The 23,260-nt window shown below is 38.9% G+C and overlaps 1 long non-coding RNA gene across 1 annotated transcript in view; it reads right to left on the reverse strand.

Annotated features, from left to right (window-relative positions):
• Positions 1-22,724, reverse strand: part of LOC129150733 (uncharacterized) — a 158,901-nt gene extending 136,177 nt beyond the window's left edge. Inside the window, exon 1 of the long non-coding RNA XR_008557484.1 lies at positions 22,708-22,724. This is a non-coding gene — a long non-coding RNA (uncharacterized LOC129150733). The remainder of the gene's footprint in view (positions 1-22,707) is intronic.
• Between the last annotated feature and the right edge of the window lie 536 nt (positions 22,725-23,260).

Below are 23,260 nucleotides of genomic sequence, written 5' to 3' on the forward strand. Positions count from 1 at the left end.
CAGTTTCCATGCCAGTCAGTCTCAAAAGCTCCACCTCCTAGGCAGCCATAGGCTCCTCGCAATTCACCCAGATTTGGTTCTGATTGGTCGATTTCTATGTCAGTCAGTGTCTCTGGGCCTATCTTAGGCCTGATCAGGGAGGAAGGGCTGATCAGCAGCCCCTGCAGCTGCTGGCAAGGCCCAGAGAGAAAGAGAGGCAAGGGCTGATCAACAGCTTCCACAGAGGCTGCGGATCAGATCCTGCTTCTCTCCCAAGGCCTCTCTCCAGGCCTGATCCACAGCCTCCTCCACAGCCCTCGTGGCAGTCAGAGCTGGGTGGCCAAGCCATGGCCCAGCACTGACTGCAGGACTGACTTATGGTGTCCAGTCATCCGTTCGGTCATTTGGACATTACGGACCCTGGATCTTTATATATATAGATGTTCTATGAGTCCAGTATCAGTTTCATCTAAATAATATTTAATAAGGAAAACTCTCACCTAGCTATAATTTTTTTTAAAAAAATCATACCTTATGGTAAATATTTTTAAGAACTCAATTTTCAAAAGTCCTGATTCTTTAACTCAGTCTAGATATTTTGAATTCTGAATTCCAATCTGAATGTTTTGAATTTTTATGTTGACTTTTAAATTAATATATTGGGATGTAATAAAATCATTCATATTAGGTGTATAGTTTGGTGAGTTCTGGTGCAACCACCCCCCAAAACTGATAGTGAATGGTAGAATGACTAGTCCTCTTTGGACTACCCTTCTCAGATCCTTTGCCATCGTTGGGGCCTTGTAACAGGTTCAGTCCAGTGGACTCTGAGTGGAACTGACATGTGCACAGAAAAAAGTCCCTGCATGGTGCTCCAGCTCTCTCATCTCTGCCTCCACCCTTACAAAATGGTGCCCTTACCCTTCATGTCACCCCTTTGCAGTTAATCTCAGTCCTCAGCCCACTCTGAACCCAGGTAACCATTAATCTGTTTTCAATCAATATAATTTTGAATGCTTTGAATTTAATTTGTAGAATTTGTTTTATTATCCAATAGAGAAAATTGGAAGCCTTTGTTACCTTTTAGACAGGTTATTCGATAAATATGCAATGCTACTCATCATTTACAGTGTTTCCATCATCGCATTCAATAGCAGCTCTTTGCATCCAAATAATGAGATGTACAGCCCAACACACTATCAGGGGGAAACATCCTGATGATTTATTTATTTAGAATATGCCTGTTGGCTTCCCCTATCACACACCTATGTCACGATGTTCCTTCCTTGTTTGAATCTGAAACACAATCAAAATTGAGCAAAGAAAAATACATAGGGGAAAGAAAAAGGGACTTATTAAAAAACTGCTCTATATATTGATGACAATAGTCAGGGATCTCTCAGTGTGTGTGTGTGTGTGTGTGTGTGTGTGTGTGTGTGTGTGAGTGCGCGCGCATGCGCGTGCTGGAGGATCACTACAAGGAGCTACTACAAGTGTTCATTGCACTGATGAAAATTCCTTTCCCTACCCCCTCATCACAGAGATGTGACAAGGGATCACAGTAAATCCAGGCTTGGGAAATGAGCTGTGTCAGCCCTCCAGTCAGTGGGCACAGCAACAGGAGGCTGTCAAAACCCCAGGGACAAGGTAAGTTACCCACCCCTTTCAAACCTAATTGTAATTTGCTCTCCCAGTCTTGTGGGGAGAGAACAAGTTGTCAGAGGGGATTCACCACAGGGCTTTGGGCATGCACAGCAGTGGCTGGTGGCTTTGTATTAGGTCACCATAATGGCAGTCGACAGGGAAATTGTTGAACCAGCACAAGTTCAAAGAGCACTAGTAACTCTATGCTTCCTTGAAAGAGAGAGAAGGCTATTTGTGTCCTGGGGAACCCAGTGACTTGAGGCAGAGTGCAAATGTTGCGAGTAAAAGAATAAGGCATGAAGAGCAGGTGCCTTCATGCTTTACACAAAGGTCAGAGTGTGAATATTTGCTAATACTTAAAGCACTATCCCGCAGACCTTCATAAAAATCATGCATTATTATCAGTAGCATTGCCAACCTGAGCAACACTCCACCCTGACTGAAGTCTTCATCTTTTCCTTCAAAGGCTTAACAAATACTTAGTGTACCTGCTCTCTGCAAGCAAAATGCTGGGGTCAAGGAATGAGAGTCAGGTCCAGCAGTTGGGTTGCCTGAGGCAACACTGTAATAATATTTATTTCACCTTCATCTTTACCCCCTCTTTCTGAGTCCCCTCTCCTGCTACAATGTCACCCCACCGTCTCCCATCTTCACCTCTCCTGAGACGCGCCACCATAGCTCCTACCCATAACGTGTTCTAGACCAGCACCAAAAGACTGTGCAGGAATGAAAATGTTCTATTTCTGCATTGCTCAATAGAGTAGTCACTAGCCACAAGTGGCTACTGAGCATTTGAAATGTAGCTAATAATACTGAGACACTGAATTTTTTATTTTATTTTTATTTCATTTTAATTCATTCAAATTTAGACACTGGTGGTTAGTGGTTCCTGCACTAAACTTTACTGTTCTGGACATTTTCCGTTTTCCTATCTTTGCCCTCTAAAACTTACCTTGTCTATTTTCTTCTAAGTAGCAACAAGTTAATGCATTAACTTGATGCACTAAGGAGTGTTTCAGTGAAGAGCCATAATACCCTCTTAGGTTCTATACTGGGTTGGATAGTGTCCCTTAAAAACTCATGCCCTTTCCAGAACCTCAGATTGTGGCCTTATTTGGAAAAAAAAAAGTAATTAAAGAAGTAATTAGTTAGGATGAGTTTACACTGGAGTGGGGTGAACCCTTAATCCAATATAACCGGTTCCTTATAAGAAGAGAAGACAGACAGAAACACAGAGACAACACCATGTGATGACGGAAGCCAAGACTGATGTGTCTACAAGCCAAGGAACACCAAGGATGGCCAGCAATACCAGAAGCTAAGAGAAAGGTAACAGTGGTCGGCAAACTCATTAGTCAACAGAGCCAAATATCAACAGCACAACGATTGAAATTTCTTTTGAGAGCCACATTTTTTAAACTTAAACTTCTAACGCCACTTCTTCAAAATAGACTCACCCAGGCCATGGTATTTTGTGGAAGAGCCACACTCAAGGGGCCAAAGAGCCGCATGTGGCTCGCGAGCCGCAGTTTGCCGACCACGGGTAGGACATTTCTCCCTAGAGCCTTCAGAGAGCGTGACCCAGCTGACACTTTGATTCCAGACTTCTGGCCTCCAAAACTAGGAGAGAATGAATTTTTATTGTTTTAAGCCACCCAGTTTGTGGTCATGTTGTGACAGTTGTTATAACAACCCTAGGGAACTAATACAGGTACTAAGGTTGGCTTCTTCTGGCTTCACATTTACTAAGGATTCCATGGCCCTGGCCAGGCAATTCAGTTGGTTAGAGCAGTGGTCGGCAAACTCATTAGTCAACAGAGCCAAATATCAACAGTACAACAATTGAAATTTCTTTTGAGAGCCAAATTTTTTAAACTTAAACTTCTTCCAACGCCACTTTTTCAAAATAGACTTGCCCAGGTCATGGTATTTTGTGCAAGAGCCACACTCAAGGGGCCAAAGAGCCGCATGTGGCTTGCGAGCCACAGTTTGCCAACCACGGGGTTAGAGCATCATCCCAATATACCAAGGTTGTGGGTTTGATCCCAGGTCAGGGCACATACAAGTATCAACCAGTGAATGCATAAATAAGTGGAACAACAAGTCGATGTTTCTCTCTTTATCCCTTCCTCTTTCTCTCTCTAAAATCAATAAATAATTTTAAAAGTATTGCATTTAATAGGAACTTCGTGATCTTAAATTTAACACCCAAATTATTGATGGTGAAAGTGTAGATCCATGGTAGAGTAACAAGCAATCAGGATATTTAGGAATAGTGAAGGACAGGAGGTGCCTTGTTGAAGTGAGAGCTTCTCATTTCTTCCCATCTAAGTTTCCCCCCTAACCAGACTTTACCTCAGAAGCCTGCTTTGCATAGTCTGAGACAAACTTTTGAATCAAAGATGTGACTGAAGTCTCAGATGGAAGCCTGGCTTCTGTCTGCAGCCCATTACTGACCTAAAGCTGTGATGATCACATTAAGAAAATAAAGCATTACTCATCCAGAGAAACCACATGACAAGTAATGATGTAGTATTCCTAAAATGTAAAGTTCCTAAAACATCTTTCTTAAAACTCATGGAAATACATACCCCATGTGTGTGTGGATATCATGTGTAAGCACAAGTGTGTATAAAGGTGGACATGTGTGAGTATATATTGCAAGTGCACATCCTGGAAATGAGATGTATTTTCCCTGAATGACTGAGGGTTCTTTCAGGGAAGCTGGAAACCCATCGGCGACTCTCTAAGAGTGAAACAGACCCTCCTCTCAAAGAGACAGCATTTTGTAAGAAGTTTATGTTCAAGTCAACCTCGAGGACACTATCAGGATGAACTAGAAGGAGAGTCAAAGGGCCCCAAACCCACAGTTCTGGGCCCCAAACCCACAGTTCTGCACCCCACCTCCAAAAATTTAGAGCAAACCCATGTCCAACATACCACAGGTTACTCCTCTGCTTCAGAGCCTTGGATGTTTCCTCAATCATGCTTTGCTGCCATAATATTCAGTCAGATGTGCCCATTTTACAGATTTTAAACATTCAGGGAATGTGAAATGTTTTAGGGACAAGTTTTGTTTTGTTTGTTTTTACCTCAGATCACTAATTCTTTAGATTCACTTGAGCAAACAGACCCCATGAGAGAAACCACAGAGATTCACCAGAACCCGGACAGACAGTCGCGGCCGGCATGGAGGCCTCCTCTCAGGGAACACACCAGAGACGAAGAAACAGCTGTTATTATTGAGACAGATACACCTGAGAGAGGCAGTGCAGGAATGAAAGCCTTTTCCTGTGGCAGGAAGGACCTTATTAAACCATAATTGATGGGATCCAAGAAAGGTTGCAGAGAATGCCACTGCCTCTCAGAGGATTTCATGGCGTTCCCATAAATTTCACTGATGACATCGATTCCAGGCCTGGAGCAAACCTTTGTCAGGCTGCACTGTTAGGCTTCAGTGAATTCCTGCTCTTCTCCAGAAAGCTGTATATGAGCTATAAATTGTTATTGATAAATGGTGGGACCCAATTCTAGTGTTTTCAGAGCTTGTACAACCTGAAAACACCCCACATGTGGCAAAGACTGAAAAAGGACAGACACCTTGACAGGTTTGTTCGCTGCTACTGGGAGCTTGACAAGCAGCAGGGTAGCTCAGCCTCCCCGGAGAGAGATCTTTCATACAGCTGAAAAACATGTGCCTATGCAGCGTGTCCAAGTCCACCCTCTGATACCCAGCACGCTCTATTGGAAAACGTGGGCTTTGTTACTTGCCCGCTTTTGGTGGGTTTCATGGGTTTGGAGGTTCTGACCAAGTCATTGTACTTTTATCAGCGTCCTATTGCTGATCTGTTGCTAACCTGAAAAGAGATTTTCAAGAGAACAACTGTACTGCATGTAGCCTGAGAAAGACCTACAGTTATAGTCGGAGGTGCACGGTTTAATGAAGAAGAATACAAAGAAAGTGAATACAGGGTAAAATTGTATTTCCTAGATGGCCCTGATTTTTATTCAGAATACATTGTCTATTGATTCTGTATAAAGTCAGGGCAACTTTTATTGTGTGTGACTAAGATACATAAGGCTCTTTTAATGCAGGGTTAAAAACGATGATTGCATGGTTCAAAGGAGAACTGATGCACTTCCAATAGCTGGAACTCAACACCAGGCAGAGGGGCTGGGATATCTGTACACATATGCTGTGGTTTGTGGGATTTTTTTTTGCATGAATCTGGTCAACATTCTGATTAATAGCTTTCCTTTACCTACTGAGGCTTTAGCTGTGAATTAGGCATTTGGCCTATGAGGTTCTATTTTCCAACAAATACACCCTTATCACTCAAATCCACATGAGGGGCACATTTGAAAGTCAGTAAATTCAGAAATTACCCATTTCCATTATTTAGATTTGTTTAAGTACCACTCTTCCCACTTTTCAATTTTTCATTGAAAATCTAAATCAGAGATTAGAAAATGATGGGATCATGAAATATATTTCCAGCTGACTTTGTTTTAGTGCTTAAAATGGGGTAGGGGTTTCCCTGACTGGTTTGGCTCAGTGGATAGAGTGTCAGCCTGCAGACTGAAGGGTCTCAAGTTTGATTCTGCCAGGGGCACGTGCCTGGGTTGTGGGCTCAATCCCTAGTAGGGGGCGTGCAGGAGGCAGCCAATCAATGATTCTCTCTCATCATTAATGTTTCTATCTCTCCCTTCCTCTCTGAAATCAATAAAAATATTTTAAAATAAAATAAAATGGGGTAGGGTGCACAACCAATATTTCCTAATGTGCATTACAGAGTATTTTTAATATTTTTATTGGAAAGAATCTTATACATGACAATATAAATAATAATAGAAGGAATTATGAACTTCCTATTTGCCGAAATATATACTAATAACTGTCATTTTGTTCCTTAAAAAAAAAAGTGATTGTTTTGAATTTGGAATTTGATGACCAGAATGTTTCAATATATCATGTAATGTTCCATTACTCTTAACTTGGCATTTCAAAAAGTAATTGAGTACATAAGATCTTCCTAATAAGCATCTCAATTATTTATTAAGATTAATGAGAATGCATGTACAGCATAAGAACAAAATTGCAATTACAAGTTAAGCACCAAAACTTAAAGTGTAAGGAAGAATATATTAACAGTTGATTATACAAATAACTAAAGAGTAATATAAATAGTGGAGAAGAGCAAGAATTTTCACACCAGAGATACCCAGATTCAAAGCCCTATTCTGCCACCTACTGGCTGTGTGATAGAGCCTCAGTTTTCTACTCCATAAAATGGGCCTCACATTTCCCATAAGTTGTTTGTGTGTGAGAATCAAATAAAGCAGTCCATGTAATATACTTAGTGCAAGGTATAGTACATAGGAAATGAATAGTATTTAGTAATTATCATTTTTAATAACATTCATAATAAAAACATAACATAAAGGTGTCTGTAGGCATACAAATCAAACTTTAGGGACTAGAGGATGATAAAACAAACATTTTATCCTGAATTAGTGGCATGACCAACTGCATAGGAGTGTGTGCAAACTATACTATTGGAAGACAGGGCTAAACTGATAAATCATAGTATGTGGAGGGTCACATACGTTCCAAACTTTTGCTCCTCAAACCACTTTTAGTTGGCAAATATTTTCAAAATTCAGTTAAAACTTTTGTTGCAATTTCCAAAATAAAGTATATCAATGTTTCTTACTCAACCCTTTTCTTCATTCTTAATAAAGTAGAACATGATTCTACTGCCCCTCCCAAAAAAATGCACTAACTTTGGGGGATGTTGAAAAAAGTTGTTTAAGAAATACCTTATCTATTTTCAAATAGAAGTCACTTTGATAAAGAAAGTTATAACCACAAACTGTTGTTATTTTTAAGCTCATCCAAGCAAACTTACAGTTATAACCTAGCCTTAGAAATTGTTCATGTACCTCCTGAGGCCAAGTCAGTATACAGCTGTGTTTTTTTGTTTGTTTTTTTTGTTTTGTTTTGTTTTGTTTTTAGAGAGGAGAAGGTGGAGAGAGACAGAGAGAGAGACAGACAGACAGACAGACACAGAGAGAGGTCAATGTGAGAGAGAAACATCCATCAGCTGCCTTCTGTACACACCCCTCCTGGGGATCAAACCAGGTATGGGACCTGACAGGCAATCAAACCCACTACCTTTTGGTGCACTGGATGATGCTCCAACCAACTGAGTGACACTGGCCAGGGCTGGCCATTTTTTTTATCCTAATCCCACTTTATCTCAATGTGATATTTAGTACTCATTGTTTCTATAACACTGCTACTTGCTCCAACTATAAGAAAGGGAAACTAAGAAAACAATCCCATTTACAGTTGCTTAAAATAAATAAATAAATAAAATACCTAGCAGTAATTTAACCAAGGATGTAAAAGACACTAAAGAAATTTAGAAAAATTAAATAGGTGGAACTGTATACCGTGTTCATGGATAGGAAGAGTTAATATCATTAAAATGTTCATACTACCCCAAGCAATCTATAGTTTCCTATTAAGATACCACTGACATATTTCTACAGAACTAGAACAAATATTCCAAAAATTTATATGAAACCACAAAGACCCCAAATAGCAACAGCAATCTTGAGAGAAGAACCAAGTTGGAGGGATCATACTACCTGATATCAAACTACACTACAAGGTCTTAGTAATCAAGATAGCATGGTATTGCATAAAAACAGACATATAGATCAATGGAACAGAATAGAGAGCCCAGAAATAAACCTACACCTTTATGGTCAATTAATATTTGACAAAGGAGGCAATAACATGCAATGGGGTAAAAAGTCTATTCAATAAATGGTGTGAGGACAACATGCAAAAAAATGAAACTAGACCACCTTCTCACATAATATACAAGAAAAAAAGCTCAAAATGAATTAAAGACTTAAATGTAAGATTTGAAACCATAAAAATCCTAGGAGAAAGCATAGGCAGTAAAATCTTGGAAATTTCTCATAGCAATATTTGTTTCCCTCAGGCAAGAGAAACAAAAGAAAAAGTAAACAAATGGGACTATATCAAACTAAAAAGTTTACACAGCTAAGGAAACCATCAACAAAATAAAACAGCCCACTGAATGGGGAACATATTCGCCCATGATACATCTTATGAGGAGTTGATATCCAAAATTTATAAAGAACTTGTACAACTCAACACCAAGAAAAAAATATTTAATTTTTAAATAGGCAAAGGACCTGAATAGACACTTTTCCAAAGAGGACATACAGATGGCCAATAGACATAGGAAAAGATGCTCAGCATCACTAATCATCAGAGAAATTAACATTAAAACCACAATGAAATATTACCTCACACTTGTCAGAATGGCTGTCATTAATAAATCAACAAGTAAAAAATGTTGGTGAGGATGTTGAGAAAAGAGAACCCTTGTGCATTGTTGGTGGGAATGCAGATTTGTGCAGCCACTGTGGAAAACAGTATGGAGTTCCCTAAAAAAAAAAAAATATGGAACTGCCTCATCACCCAGAATTTCCACTGCTGGGAATATATCCGAAGAAACCAGAAACACTAATTTGAAAGAATAGGTGCACTTCTATATGCATTGCAGCGTTAATTACAATAGCCAAGATTTGGAAGCAGCCCAAATGACCATCAGTAGATGAGTGGATTAAAGAGCTGTGGTACATTTACACAATGGAATACTACTCCACTGTAAAAAAATGAAAGAAATCTTATCTTTTTCGACAGTATGGATGGACCTAGAGAGTATTATGCTTAGTGAAATAAGCCTGTCAGAGAAAGACAAGTACCATATGATTTCACTTACATGTCAAATCTAATGAACAACATAAACAAAATAAAAACAGACTCACAGATACAGAAAACAGATTGACAGCTGTCAGAGGGGTTTGGGGAGCTGGGAGAGAAAGGTAAAGGGATTAAGAAAATAAACTCATAGACACAGACAACAGTATGCTGACTAAACGAGTGAAAGTGGGGAGGAGGTAGAAGAGGGTAAAAGGGGATAAATGGTGATGGAAAGAGCCTTGACTTTGGATGGTGAACACAGGACCACAAAATAAGGACAATATTGCCAAGAACTAGTTCTGGATTAGTGGTAATAATGGGGCCACCAGGTGAAAATAAGTGAGCAGCTAGAAATCAAGTTTTTAAGACAATTTTAAGTAAAGGTTCACTTGCCCTCTATGAATAGAGGTAGTTTTCTTAGAAGACCAAGTATATATTGAGGCAAAATCTAAGACTTGGAAACAAGTTTGCTATGATATGGCCAAAATCCATTCTTTTTCAAATCAACTTCTTAAATTCTCTCTATTTTCCTTTTGTCTTTAGTATTTAGCAAGCCTAATTTTGAAAACCAAGACTTTATCATCTTGGTTAGAGGTAACCAAGTATAAGGGTTGTTCATGCTTGAGTGGATGATTTCATAGGGACCCTTGTCCTAGAGGGGGCAGAAAGGTTCAACATGAGAACACTCCGTGAGAGTCTAAGCAGATCCATGAGAAGGTCAAATGCATGAGAAGGCAAAACTCAGGGTCAAGTCAGGGCCATCTGGTAAGCAACCACTCTGTGCCTGAATTCTCCTTTCAGTTCTCATATCTACTAAAGACAGGGGTGGGGGGGCAGGTGGAGGTGGGTATGAGTTTCAATAAGGAGCTTGTTCCTTTACATGTAACATTCAATGAATCCCAAAGGGAATTTATTTATCAGAAGGTTATCAATTTCTATCCCCAAATCTGTGTTTTACGTCTCTGTTAATACTGTTATGGGACATCTCTGAATTTGTTTCCTCATTTGTAGAATTGCAGTGCCAATGCTTGACATAACTACTTCTCAGGTCAGTCCTTAAATACCATGTCACTCCAGTGTTTGCAAAACTAACTATCTGGTTTAAATATATATATTCTTCATTGGGTTTTTCAAAAGTATTCCAGCTATGTCTGTCCATCCTATTCTATTACACATTGAACAGTCTTGTCATTTTCATTCTCTTTGCATGCAGTCAGTCCACAAAAACACATCCCTTCCTTTATATATAGTTTTCTGTTCACATGGTTTTGATAAATTAGTGTTGATTGACTCTCTTCCTATATATTCTTTAAAAGTCCAAATGCTTAATTATAAAATATTTAAAGATAGAGTCCATCTTGCCTTATATATATCACCAACCATCCTTATTCACTCAAAATAAATTTAAAACTCCATAATATCTCTGTATTTGTGCCTTTATCTATCACATGGACCTACCGTATTTTCCGGCATATGAGACGACTTTTTAACCCAGGAAAATCTTCTATACACCCAGTCGTCTTATATGCCAGAAAATACGGTAAGATATATTTTAATTTTCTAATAAATTGCTAAGAAAGAGTTAACTGGGATTAGTGAGAGTCGTTTTATTTGCTCTAGAGAAGGGGAGATAGTCTATAAATTTAAATACTAAAAAAAAATCATCTTATGATAATTATGGCTAAATTAGCCTTTGTATTTGTTCTCATAATGTCACATAAAACATACAAAGAAAGAAAAGAAACTCTCTTGTATGGGTACATAATATGATTTGCTTATTAAAAGAGAACTCAGCAAGTAGAGGAAGTTTCCATAGGCCTTCAGAACCTTAAGCCTACACTGTGCCTAGAATACTCAAGACACACACACACACACACACACACACACACACACACACACACACACACACAGATACACATACACACACAGTATTGATTTCCAGAATTTCTCCATGGAATGCCAAAAATAATAAACAAAAAATAAATCAAAAGCAACAGCCTCCTTCCATTATGTATTAAATATCTTCCCCATGAAGTTAGGACAAATAGGGATGTATATAGAGAGCAATGGAAACATAAATCTAGTGTCGTAGTAATCGATTTCTGCCTTGTTCCTTTTTTTCCAGTAAATAATGATCTTCAGATCTTTCATGGTGGCACTACAGTAAAAGTCAGCTTCAAGATCCCTGGAAGTGTCCCATCTTTGATAGAGCCAGTGATGTTGTTCCCTCACCAAAGTCATTACACTCCCTTGCTTCTTGTTGTGCAGTAGATAGAATAATTAGTAAAATCAGAACAAATTTATAAAGGATGTTCATTTAAGAATTTTCTGCCTGGTCATGTATATGGTTAACAAAACATTTTATAGTGTTCCATGCCAAACCAAAAAGAGAATTTCTTTAGAAAATGTGGTCCCTGCATTTACCCATTAATTTACTAAAATAGAAATAAAACATTGCTATTGATTACTAGAAAAACAATGAAATACCTTAAATATTAAGTAGACCTGAGGCTCAGGCCAAGCTGAAAAGTCTCAGCTAATGGGATAAAAGGAAATAAATTTAATCTGCTTAGATACGTGCATTCAGTAAGCAAAAACCATTACTGCAATTTTATACAAACCTCCCTGTTCCTTCCCATTGGTCATTTCTCAGCAAAATTCACAGGATGATGCATGTTTAAGCCAGACCATTAGGTTTTAGAGCACACAGGAAGATGTCAATCTATTTATAAGACAAACAATTGAGGCTGAATTTTGAATCTGGCATTTTGAAAAAAAAATCATGTAACCTTTCTATATAATGAAGTAGCATAGATATACAGATGGAAAGTAATAGATAACTGTCGAGCATCTATTTAAAGCATGTGGTTTGTATATCTTAGCTTGAAACCAAGCTGCGTTCTGGGATCTGGGAGAAGGGATCCCAAGAGGGAAAGAGAAAACAACATGGGACAGAGATTAAGAGTTGATCCGGAGTAAAGTTTGATAGGGCTAAAGTATGTCTGTGACTCAAGACTTTTCTCTTTATTTTATTTTTAATTTTTATTTTCTCTCTATCATCATCATCATTATTAATTGTGTTGATGATGATGTTATTTCCAAAGGCAAAACTCTAATGAAGCTGGCATTCATGTCCTTAGTGGCATAGTCAGCAAGGTTCATATAGATAATTGATTTTTAGAGAGAAAGAGAAGAGAGAAAGAGATGGAGATACCTGGCCAGGTCTCTCTCTCTCTCTCTCTCTCTCTCTCTCTCTCTCTCTCTCTCTCTGTGTGTCTCTGTGTGTGTGTGTGTATATATATATATAATCTTAATAAGCCCAATTATTTCAGTAAATTATTCTATGCAAGATTCATACTTTGTTACAGCCCCTCAGGATATGCACCTTTTATAAAGGGCTATGTTTCTCTGACAGAAATGTAAGAACTGAGTTTTGTAGAACCTTGTAGGTGGATGTCAAAAACAAAATAAATGCTGAATGAATCTTACAGAGAAATCAATTGTGTCAACCACAGATTTTCTGGGTCAGCAGGTTGGATGTAATAGAAGTAGTGACAGATGCCTAGGATGATGATTCTTGTAGTCTCCAATCCAGCCAGTCAAAAATACAGTGTTTAAATGAAAATCATACCCTACAACCAAAGAGGTTAAAAGGAACTATGTGTTTCATGTGATAGATCTGTGATGCCTCTAATGAAGAGCCCTCACATTACTCTAACATTCCTCCCCCTGCAAAATTACGCCTATCACCTTTGGGTAATTGTGCCATAAGGTCTACGAAAGTCCATGGACTCAATGATATATTAATACAGGGTGAGGATTATTTTCCTTTAAAGAAATCTTAATATCTGTGTCACCCACCCCACTTTAACTCAATGATCATCATGTGAAAAAGGTGCTACCAATGACAATTCAATTTGCTTTTTCAAGAATTTGCAAATGCAGGCAAACTCAACCTGGAATGATGCATCCTTTATACAACTTTTACATTAAGAAGAAGTGAGCTCTATTGGATTACTATCATAGAGGCAAGAACAGTAAAAACTAAAAAATGACATGTTACCTAATCATTACTTTGACAATAATTGTCACGAACAGAATTTCTTTATAGATTTTGGATGTAGCCTTTGTGGCAAAAAAGACTCAGATGCTGTGTCGGCCTGAGCTAAAAGGATTTTTAAAAATTTAATCTTTAAGAAAAGCTCCTGAGATACAGGCTAAAAGAGTTTATAAAGGTCATAAAAAATTAACTTATCTTGCTGACTGAAGCTTTTTTAATGCACTCTAAGTTACAAAGGAATCGCATGTGGAGCCTTTAGGCCAATGGTCTACTATATTTTTCTCTCATTAGTAAAGACAGCAAAAATCTGCATTGGGATTTTTACCACTGCAATCATCTCTGATTCATTAGTCTTCATGATTGAATATGAGGAGAGCATGGAGCCAGTGGTGTAGGAATATTTTGTACTTATCTCATTTGCTCACACTGCAGTTCAGCAGGCAGCCAGAATCATGAGTGGAAATGGGCCTGCTATACAGCTAAACATCTTTATAAGTCAGACCAACTTCTGTCAGGCCTATCTGAAATAAACTAATATAATAAAATGTCTTTAAGGCAAGTACTATTACCTATAAAGCAAAATTCATACCTCTTTTGATATGTAGCAGCAAAGACAAAATAGGAGAGGCCTCTGTAGATGATATTGGGATGGGCTGGAGCTCATTAATAGGAGTTAGATCCAGGAAACCCAAGTGCAGGGAACTTCCCCTTGTGAATATCAGGTCCTCAACCATAAATTAGTGATACTACTATAAACTGACCCTGCCTACCTCATAAGAAGTTGTAAGACACAGATGAAACAATATATTTGAACGCATTTTATTATGAGCAAGCTCCATGTAAATGCGGGGTATTATCACATTGACCATGAAGACCATGATTATGCATAAAAGATAGATGTATGAATACAGTTGTGTTACTGGTGAGGAGAGGTCCTCATCCCCACCAGTTGCTCATGGGAGTGGAATTCTTGTGATATCCTGAGAAAAAGAATTTTCTGAGACTCACACAGGAGAACAAGTGAGTCCAGTCATAGAAGAAGTGTGCCTGGGTTTTCAGCAGAGTTAAAATCAGAGCCAGTGTCCAAAATTTCCTTTCCATGTTGGAGCCAAGTCCTGTCCAACGTCGGACTAGCTTAGCTTGTGTTTCCCGCTGCAGTCCATTACTCCATAGCATGTGGAGTCTGCATGGCCATTGGCTACATGGGAGAACGTAAGAGAGCCAAGAGCCAAGGGCCAACAGCAACAAGAGAGTGAACTACTTTGTTTAGGGGATTAACTATCCCCAAATTTGTCAAGCTTGCAGTTGACCCACCCACTCTGGCTAATGATCTCTGTCCCCAGGTTTGATTGACAAGCATCTTCTCTATGTCATCCCAACTTACCTGCATATTCATCTATCTCCCCTTTGTTGGACCTCTCCCGCCCAGTGATCTATGTGCAGGGAATGAGCCAGTGGTTCCCTGGGGAGTGCAAAGTTGCAGCTTCCTGGTGAAGCTGCCCAAATGACCATGCTTATAATGCCTGGCCTTCCCTATGCTTCTTTTTTATTATTAATAATTCACTAATTACAATGGTATCTGTTGCACCTTAGTTTAAATTAACCCAGTAGACATCAAAGCATTTTCTAAAGTCAGGGGCCATATCTTATTTTTTATCTCCTTAACAGTAACAGGCACATAGCAGAGGCTTAATAAATATTTTTAAATGAATGGATGATAATTATTATATATACAAAATAACATTAGGGATATCTTAAGTAAAAAAAGAGAAGTCTCTTCCACAATTAAAACAAGAGTTATTTTTCAAAATCTGTGTTCCTAATTTACATTTAAGGAGGGATCATAATATAAACAAATGGGAGAACAAGAATGAAAGTCAGACTGCCAGAATCTTGAGGCCCAAATCCACCACATATAAGCCAACACATTACTTTATCTTCTTCTTCTTTTGTAACACAGAGGTAATAACAGAATCAATCTCTGTTGGTAATGTTTGGAGTAATAGAGATGATCCATGCAAAGTTTATAACACAGTGCCTGGGTCATGGTAAACTATTAATAAAAGTTGAGATTGAATTGATGTTGTTTTAACTGCAGTTGTCCCTCTTGATGTTGTTGCTGTTGTTGTTTGATTCATCATTGTTAAAAAGTGGGCCTCAGCAGAGCATGAGTTTCTCAGACAATTTAATGAATAAGTTGGCCAGACTGGTTGTTTGACATTATACTGACACTCTCTGAGGCTCTCAAAAGGAGAGGCTGGCTTTAATTGCTGTCACCTGGCTCCTTCTTAAGACTGACAAGCAAAGGGCCAATGAACAGTTGTCAAGTATGTTAAAAAAATGCCTGTAATATTTTTTCAACACAGCAGTACTACTGGTTTAAGCATTTCTTCTTATGCTGAAGTCTTCCATAAGGAATTTTGATTGGACTGCCTCCCTCAACTTAAATTATTTTCAAATTAAAAAACTTCCAATAAGCCAACCTTTAACAAAGAGGTCATGTGGGGTGTTTCTTCAAAGTAAATTGCATTCTTCTTATTTGTATTCATAGCAAGAGCCCCTAACAATTGAGGTTATAACATAGCTGGACATCAGAAAGTAATTTTTATTAATAAGAGAATCTAGTATCATTTGCTTAGCAACTTTTTTTGGTTAAAGATCTTGCCACAGTTTTTATTCAGTTTGGCTAAACTCTGTGATTGGATTACAGCTTTGTAGCATCCTTATTATTTATTACAACTTGTTCCACATAAGGGTCACTCTCTTCTACGCTTTTTAATCATGATGATGACAGTTGAGAATTGACATCATGCACTATTGTGTACTGTCAAATGCATAACAAATACTTTAATCAGGCTTAAATAGCTCAAGAACCACAACTACTGGTATAGCAGGTCAGAGACAAATTTCTGGCGATGACGAGTGGAGATGTGAGGACATTGATTTCAATATGCCCTGCTCCAAATTATATCACCTAATTTGATCAAAGAGTTGCTTTGTTCTATATGAAACCATGCCTCTTTTACAGAAGCAATAACCTAGATCAAATAATCTAGGCAGAGGCATTAACGAGAATTAATAACTGGATTATACTAGCTATTTCATTGCTTTAATAAATTTACAAAATCAGAAACCTGAAAGACAAATTAAATATAACCCATTTCCTTAATAGGTTGAGGAATCTTAGGAGTGAACAAGGGCCTTTGTTGCATTTATTCAGTAATAAATAGATTTTGCAATTGCAGTGTCTGTTTTTCTTTTTTCTTTCATTTCCAGGAACAGAGAAGACATTTTCAAAATGGAGTCTTCATTCTTTCCATAGTCTCTGTTTCTGGGGTTCACATGATTCCTCCCAAACTAGAAGTCACACTCTTTAAAGCTGGTACATGTCAACTTTTAGAAAATGGAATCCTAATGAGCACCAAAGAATCACTTTTGTTTCCCATTAAAAGGGACTCATTTTAAATTCCAAGGGTAGTGATACTAGGCAGTATATTGCCTGGTGGGTAGGATCAACTTCATCAAGACTAGTTCAAAACTAAGTAAGTGCTTGTTTGTTCGTTAACACTTTTGAAGGAAATGCTTTGAGTCGGCTCTAAGCATGCCAAAGTAAGAGAGCATGTATTTCCACAGCAGAAGTCCCGTGGCAACACTCAATTGCTCAGACTTCACATTTATTATGCTAAATGACCGATGCACAGTTAATCACTTGGCCTGAGAGATGACGTTGGGGGATGCACTGGTTTTCTCCGTATGAGTATTGACAGGCTGGCTTAGTGTTTCAGTCAATTAGAAAACACCTTATCCATGAAGGGGGCTGACTGTACTTTTAAAATAAACTTGGGTTAGACTAGATGCTGTTCTATTCCAATACGAATCTTTAAATTGTGATCAATGAGGTCAGTGTGCCTGAAATTATCTATTTGCTCTATTTGGGACATGCTACACTCTGGCTCTCTGTAATGACTTCTAAAAATATTAGTGAAATCATCAGAATGATAGATGCCAATAATGCTTATGCTGATTTTATAGCCACAGGAACCATTTAGAAACACTTAATGTCTCCTCTTCTTCCAACTCAGCATAAGTCATTCAGCTTTATCCCAATTACTGTGTAGAATAGAGAGTCTACAATAGTGGGTGCCTTTACATTACATTTCGAGCTCAGGTAAAAGATATCAAGCATCTGCATTACTTTCTGTCTTATAAAAGCATTGATCTTTTCAAGAAAAAGGAAAAAATAATGTAAGGGTTTTCTTGAGGTTTTAATGTTAACTTTCTGTGATTTTTTCTGTTCACCCAATCAAAACCTCAGAAAGTTACCCATGATCCTTAATGCCTGGGTCGGAAAAGTAAACTTGACAGGAGAAAAGCATACACATGTATTTAATATAAGTTTTACGTGACATGGGAGGCTTCACAAGAAAATAAAGACCCAAAGAAACAGGCCTGAATTTCATACTAGGTTTGATGAGGAGTGCACAGTTGAGGAATATGAGAGGTTCAGAAGTATGAAGTTAAGTACAGTAATTGAAAAAATTTTAGCAAGACCTATTAGAATTCTTCTTGGCATCTTTTTGTCTTGGGAGATAAGGTTGTTCCTTTCCTCCAGGTGTAGGGAAGGCCTCTCTCCCCTGAGGGTTTATGGCCTGTTTCAGGAAAGAAGAACAAGTGACCTTCTTGCTTGTGCCATTTTCTCGAACTCAGCTTAAATATCCCATATGCTAAAGTGCCATATTTTGGGGCAATCTTTCCCAAACCCCATCAACCCTCTCCTCTGGCTCACCAATCTGCTGTCACGTCTTGTGGATTTTACTTGTATAATACTCTGTCACTTCTTGTCTATCCCCACTGCTACTCTCCTGGTTTAGGCCTTCGTTACTTCTCTCTAGGGCTAACAGGTCAGTCTCCTTAATACCATGTCTTTCTGCTCTTTAATCTACTTTATATGCTATGACCACATTAATCTTCCTAAAGCATAGATTAGGTCATGTAATTTCCCTGTTCAAAAACCTTTAATGGCTCCATATTGCTTAATTTTAAAAGTCTAAACTATAGAGTCCACTGTTTAGTGGCCTTCCCCAATCCCACCTGCCTTTCTGATCTTATTTCCTTCCACTCATCTTCATTCACTCAGTAATTCAGTAACGTGGGACTGGTCACTATTCATCACTCAGGGTCTTCGCATGGGACTTCCCCTCTCAAAGCATTTGGCCATGATCCCCTCCCCCATCCTCACTAGGTATTCCTTTCCTGCCCCAGTTTACCTTGTATGGCCAAATCCTGCCTGCTCAGCCTTCCTTAATGTTCTCCAATTGGAAATAATGCATCCTTTTCTCATAGCTCATAGAACTGTATCTAGTACTCTTATGACACTTTTACTTTATACAATAATTCTATATACCTCGTATGCATGTGCGTGTGTGTGTGTGTGTGTGTGTGTGTGTGTGTGTGTGTGTTAGAATCTAGTATGAAGTCTAATTCATTTTTACATCCCCCATAGTACCTTCATTGTGACTGGTATATTGTATCCATTTAATAAATATTTACTAACATACTCCATTCACAAATGAGTGGGGATGAATCCTAATTTACTGTCCTTAAACCATCATAAATTTATTTTTTCAGACACCTGCTTTCACCTATTCAGAACTTGAAGCATTCTAAATTCTAACAGATGTTCATGGACAGCTGGGAGAAATTACACTGCAGATACCAAATCATCAGCATAGCTCTCAGGCTCACATCTTCACCTGGTTATGTGTTCCAGACAGCTGTGCCTTCTTGGAAATGCACTTGGCTTTAGGAGCAGGCTCTGTTTGTACTGTGTCTACAGCATTCCAGAATAAACAAGATGAGCCTTGATGTAGCATAGAATATGTGCAAGTCTGTGATCTATTAATGTTCTTTGGGAAGTTAGCGTGGACTCATTTTGCATTTCTAAAAATGCTTCTTATCTTAGGGCCTTACTCAATTTCAGATCACAGTAATTTCACTTTTAGTAAAAAATGGTTCAGATACCCTGTGATGGGGAAAATATGAGTAAGGAAAATGCATAACCCGCATATGCTGGAGGCCAGAAACAAGACCAAATGGCGCATATTTAGGATCACTTTTCTTGAATTGAATTCATGTTCTGCATCCAAATGTACATTAATTTTGGCTATTGAGTCATTTTTTAAACTTGTCTCTCTGAAACTGTTCTTAGCATTCTCTTGGGACTGTGGCCAGAGGTAAAACATTAGTGAATATCCATGTTACCTAATCTCCCCTGGTGTATTTTATTCCATGCCCTTTGTTTAGTTTCTTTCCATTTGATTACTCATATGTACCCCTTCCCATATTCTATGTTGGACAGGGGTAGGCGGAAAAAGGAAATAAATATGCCCATGGTTGTCACTAGTAGACACCAGTTTATAAATAGTACTGGTTTGACTGTGCACTGGTTTTCTGAATACAGGAAGGTCAAGAAAAACATTTTCTTTTGAAATGAAAAAAGGAGGTTAAAACAAGAGTTTTAATAACAGGCTTGACACAGAGCAGTGTAATACCAGCATGAATTACACTTGGTACCAGACTTTTATTGGAAGTCCTAGATTGCTTTGTTCCTGTCCCTGACATAATATTCAGAGTTGGGTTTATATTTGTCCAGAAGGGAGCTGGTTGCTATAGTCCATGCAAATCAAATGCTTGATTTATGCACCATTCTACTGGAGGGTGTAACATTAAATTTAATTTTGTGAGGAAAGCCTGGGGTGTTTCAATGCTTGGGCCTGACATTGTGAACTAGGCAGAGAGGTGCACAAGAATTCATTACAGTTTCCAATATGCGAAATGCAGCATTTGAATGAAACATTTGTCTCTTGTCAAAAAGGCATAATGTCTGTTCATGGTAAATATTTCCACCTCCACCCCTTCAGGACACACCAGCATATGTTTGGCTTTCATCATAAATCTTAATCAAAGATGAGTGACAGGCATTTGGTGGACTGGGGGAGAGGGGAATCAAAAAACATGTGTCTATGAAATGATCAGTTATCAATAGTATCAACTGACTTCACCTTGGTTGTTGAATGTTGCCACAAAAGGTTGGTATGACTGTGCAAATTAGCTATATGACAAATCAATAATTTTTCATCTTTAGCTAGACTCCATTTGATTTCCTTACTCTTAACTGGTTGGCTCCTCTTTGCATACCCTCCAGCAACTAGTCAGCACTTCCTACACTGTCCCCAGAGCCCCCTCAGGCTCTGCAGAAAATGTGTTGTTTACTTTGCCAGGAGACTCAGGGCCCACAGCAATCAGCACCATTCGCATTTCAACACCAAGAGTGCCTTTCACCCTGGCTTCAGCACTGTTGCCCCTCCATTGCTCCTGGGCCAGTCTAAACCTTTAACATTCAGGTAAGGCCTTTGGTCACCTGCCCTGCAACCTCTTTCTGCCTCTTCTCCTTCAGTCCCACATACCCTCGAAGCCTTCCAAGATGTGTCTTAGCTCACACTTGCCTTCTGCCTGGAATGACCTTCCCCTGCTTTACCGCTAGCAAAATCCACTTCTCTATTGATAGAGACTTACTTGTTTACTCCAGTCACAGAACTCTTGTCTCCTGGAAGTTGTGGTAGTCCAATAGCTCATGTCTTAATTGGAACCCAGAATGTCTTCTATTAGGAGGTGACACCCCCAGGATATGGGAAACCAGCTCTGCTCTGAGCCTTAGGAAGTGATCTTTCGTTTTTTTTCCCCTTGTTTCTTTTTTTCTGGCATCTGTCATTTTGGATGGGGAGGGGGCAATGGAATCATTTAGGGAGATTTTACCTCCTAACACAGCAAATCATCTAGGGATATACAGGTGGGTAAAGTTTGAAATGTTCTCCTCATTGAAAACAAATGATTTAAAGTATTATTTTTCAAATTACAGATTGTAAGCAATTTGTGGAATCTGAACTTAATTTTGGTTGTTAATCCTCACCCAAGGATATTTTACCATTGACTTTTAAAGAGAGTGGAAAGGAGGGAGGGAGAGAGGAAGGAGGGAGGGAGGGAGGAAGGGAGGGAGGGAGGGAGGGAGGGAGGGAGGGAGGGAAGGAGGGAGGAAGAGAAACATTGATGTGGGAGAGACACATCAATTGGTTGCCTCCTGCAATTTCCCAATTGGGGCTGGGGATAGAACCTGCAACCCAGGTACATGCTCTTGACTAGGAATCCAACCTATGACCGTTTGGTGCCTGGCCAATGCTCTAACCACTGCACCACCAGCCAGGGCTGAAATTAATTTTTGATTGGTACAGCATCAATTGAAAGGTAGAATTGAACACAATTTTAAAAATCAGTGTCTCATTCATAATATGAGAAAATATTAGTCTGGAAAGTTGGGGGAATTTTTGCCTCAGGTGTGTGTGTGTGTGTGTGTGTGTGTGTGTGGTGTGTAACATATACTTCTAACTTGGGAGCATGGTCAAAACTGACATGAAGGGCCAAGAGTAGAGGGTAGTCCTGGGGAATGGTGGGGAAAATTACCTCTCCCACTTTCTTCAAAGGCCCCAGGTTTTTGCCTGTCTTTGCAAAGGAGATCCTGTAGCTCCATGTGGCTTCAACCAGGTCCAAGACCCTGTCCTTTGACCTCTTACTCAGAAATCTAAGGATGGAGAAAGATTCCGAGCCACACTAAACACACCCAGCAACAACAACAATCTGCATTTGTTCCAAAAGCTATTAATGAGGAACTTCTCCACTCTACTATTTTCTGTTTCCTCATTGACTCTCCAACATGAAGAATTTCTCTAAGAAATTAGATTAAAGGAATGCTTCCTCTCCTTTATAAGTTGGTAGGTGTTCTCCACTTTGGCTTGAACTGATGGGAAACTGGAGGCTGTGGACTGTTTGACCCTTGTCACTGAGGTGGGTCAGCCCCATCCTTTCCTGAAGCCTGGCTTCCTTTCATGTGGTGTGTGGTGTTCACTCCATTCTAATGACAGATACTTAACCCTCTTTAGAAAAGAGGAAAGATATGCATGGAAAATATAAATATCACTGCATGGGGAGGTAAGGTTCTCTACAACTGTGTCTTTCCTCCCTGGACCCCCAATGCCTGCCTAGCAGAATTTGGTGAATAAATCACAATCCAATTCAATATTATTGACATATAACATGCAGGAAATAGCAAACAAAAAGAAAGAACAAAAGCTTAATTTTCTTACAGGTTTTAATGCCTGCTTACCTCTAATTCTTTTCTTTTTTTCATTTCTTTTCTTTATTCACTCCTAAATTCATGCCATGCTGGTAAATACTGTCTCTGTCCATACCAGATGCAAACTATGAGACCTGTCTTGCCTAGAAAACAAACAAACACAAGGGGGATAGAGTTGGTAGAGGAGAACCAAGGCAACCCAGGAATTAGAAGTTGACACATTAGAAAGTTGAATCATGAAAACTTGCCAGGATGGACCAAAGAAGAAAAAGCACTCCCTGTCCCCTTCCCTGACCAATGTTTCTCCACAGCACTTAAAATCTTCTAATATGCTATATTACTTATTTATTCTATTTTTTTGTTTCTTCCCTCTAAAATGTAAGCTCCATGAGAGCAGGGATTTTCTTCCATTAATATATACCCAGTACTTTGCACATAGTAGGTGCTCAATTAGCTCCAGAATCCACGCTTTTAACCTATATTCTATTCTACTGCTTGAAACTATCAGTATTTTCTGTCACCCCCATCTTCCCCCAGCCCCACCATAGCTAAAATTCTTACCTGAGTCTATTGGGTATGAACA

This window comes from Eptesicus fuscus, chromosome 2 (assembly GCF_027574615.1).
Source record: "Eptesicus fuscus isolate TK198812 chromosome 2, DD_ASM_mEF_20220401, whole genome shotgun sequence".
NCBI lineage: Eukaryota > Metazoa > Chordata > Mammalia > Chiroptera > Vespertilionidae > Eptesicus > Eptesicus fuscus.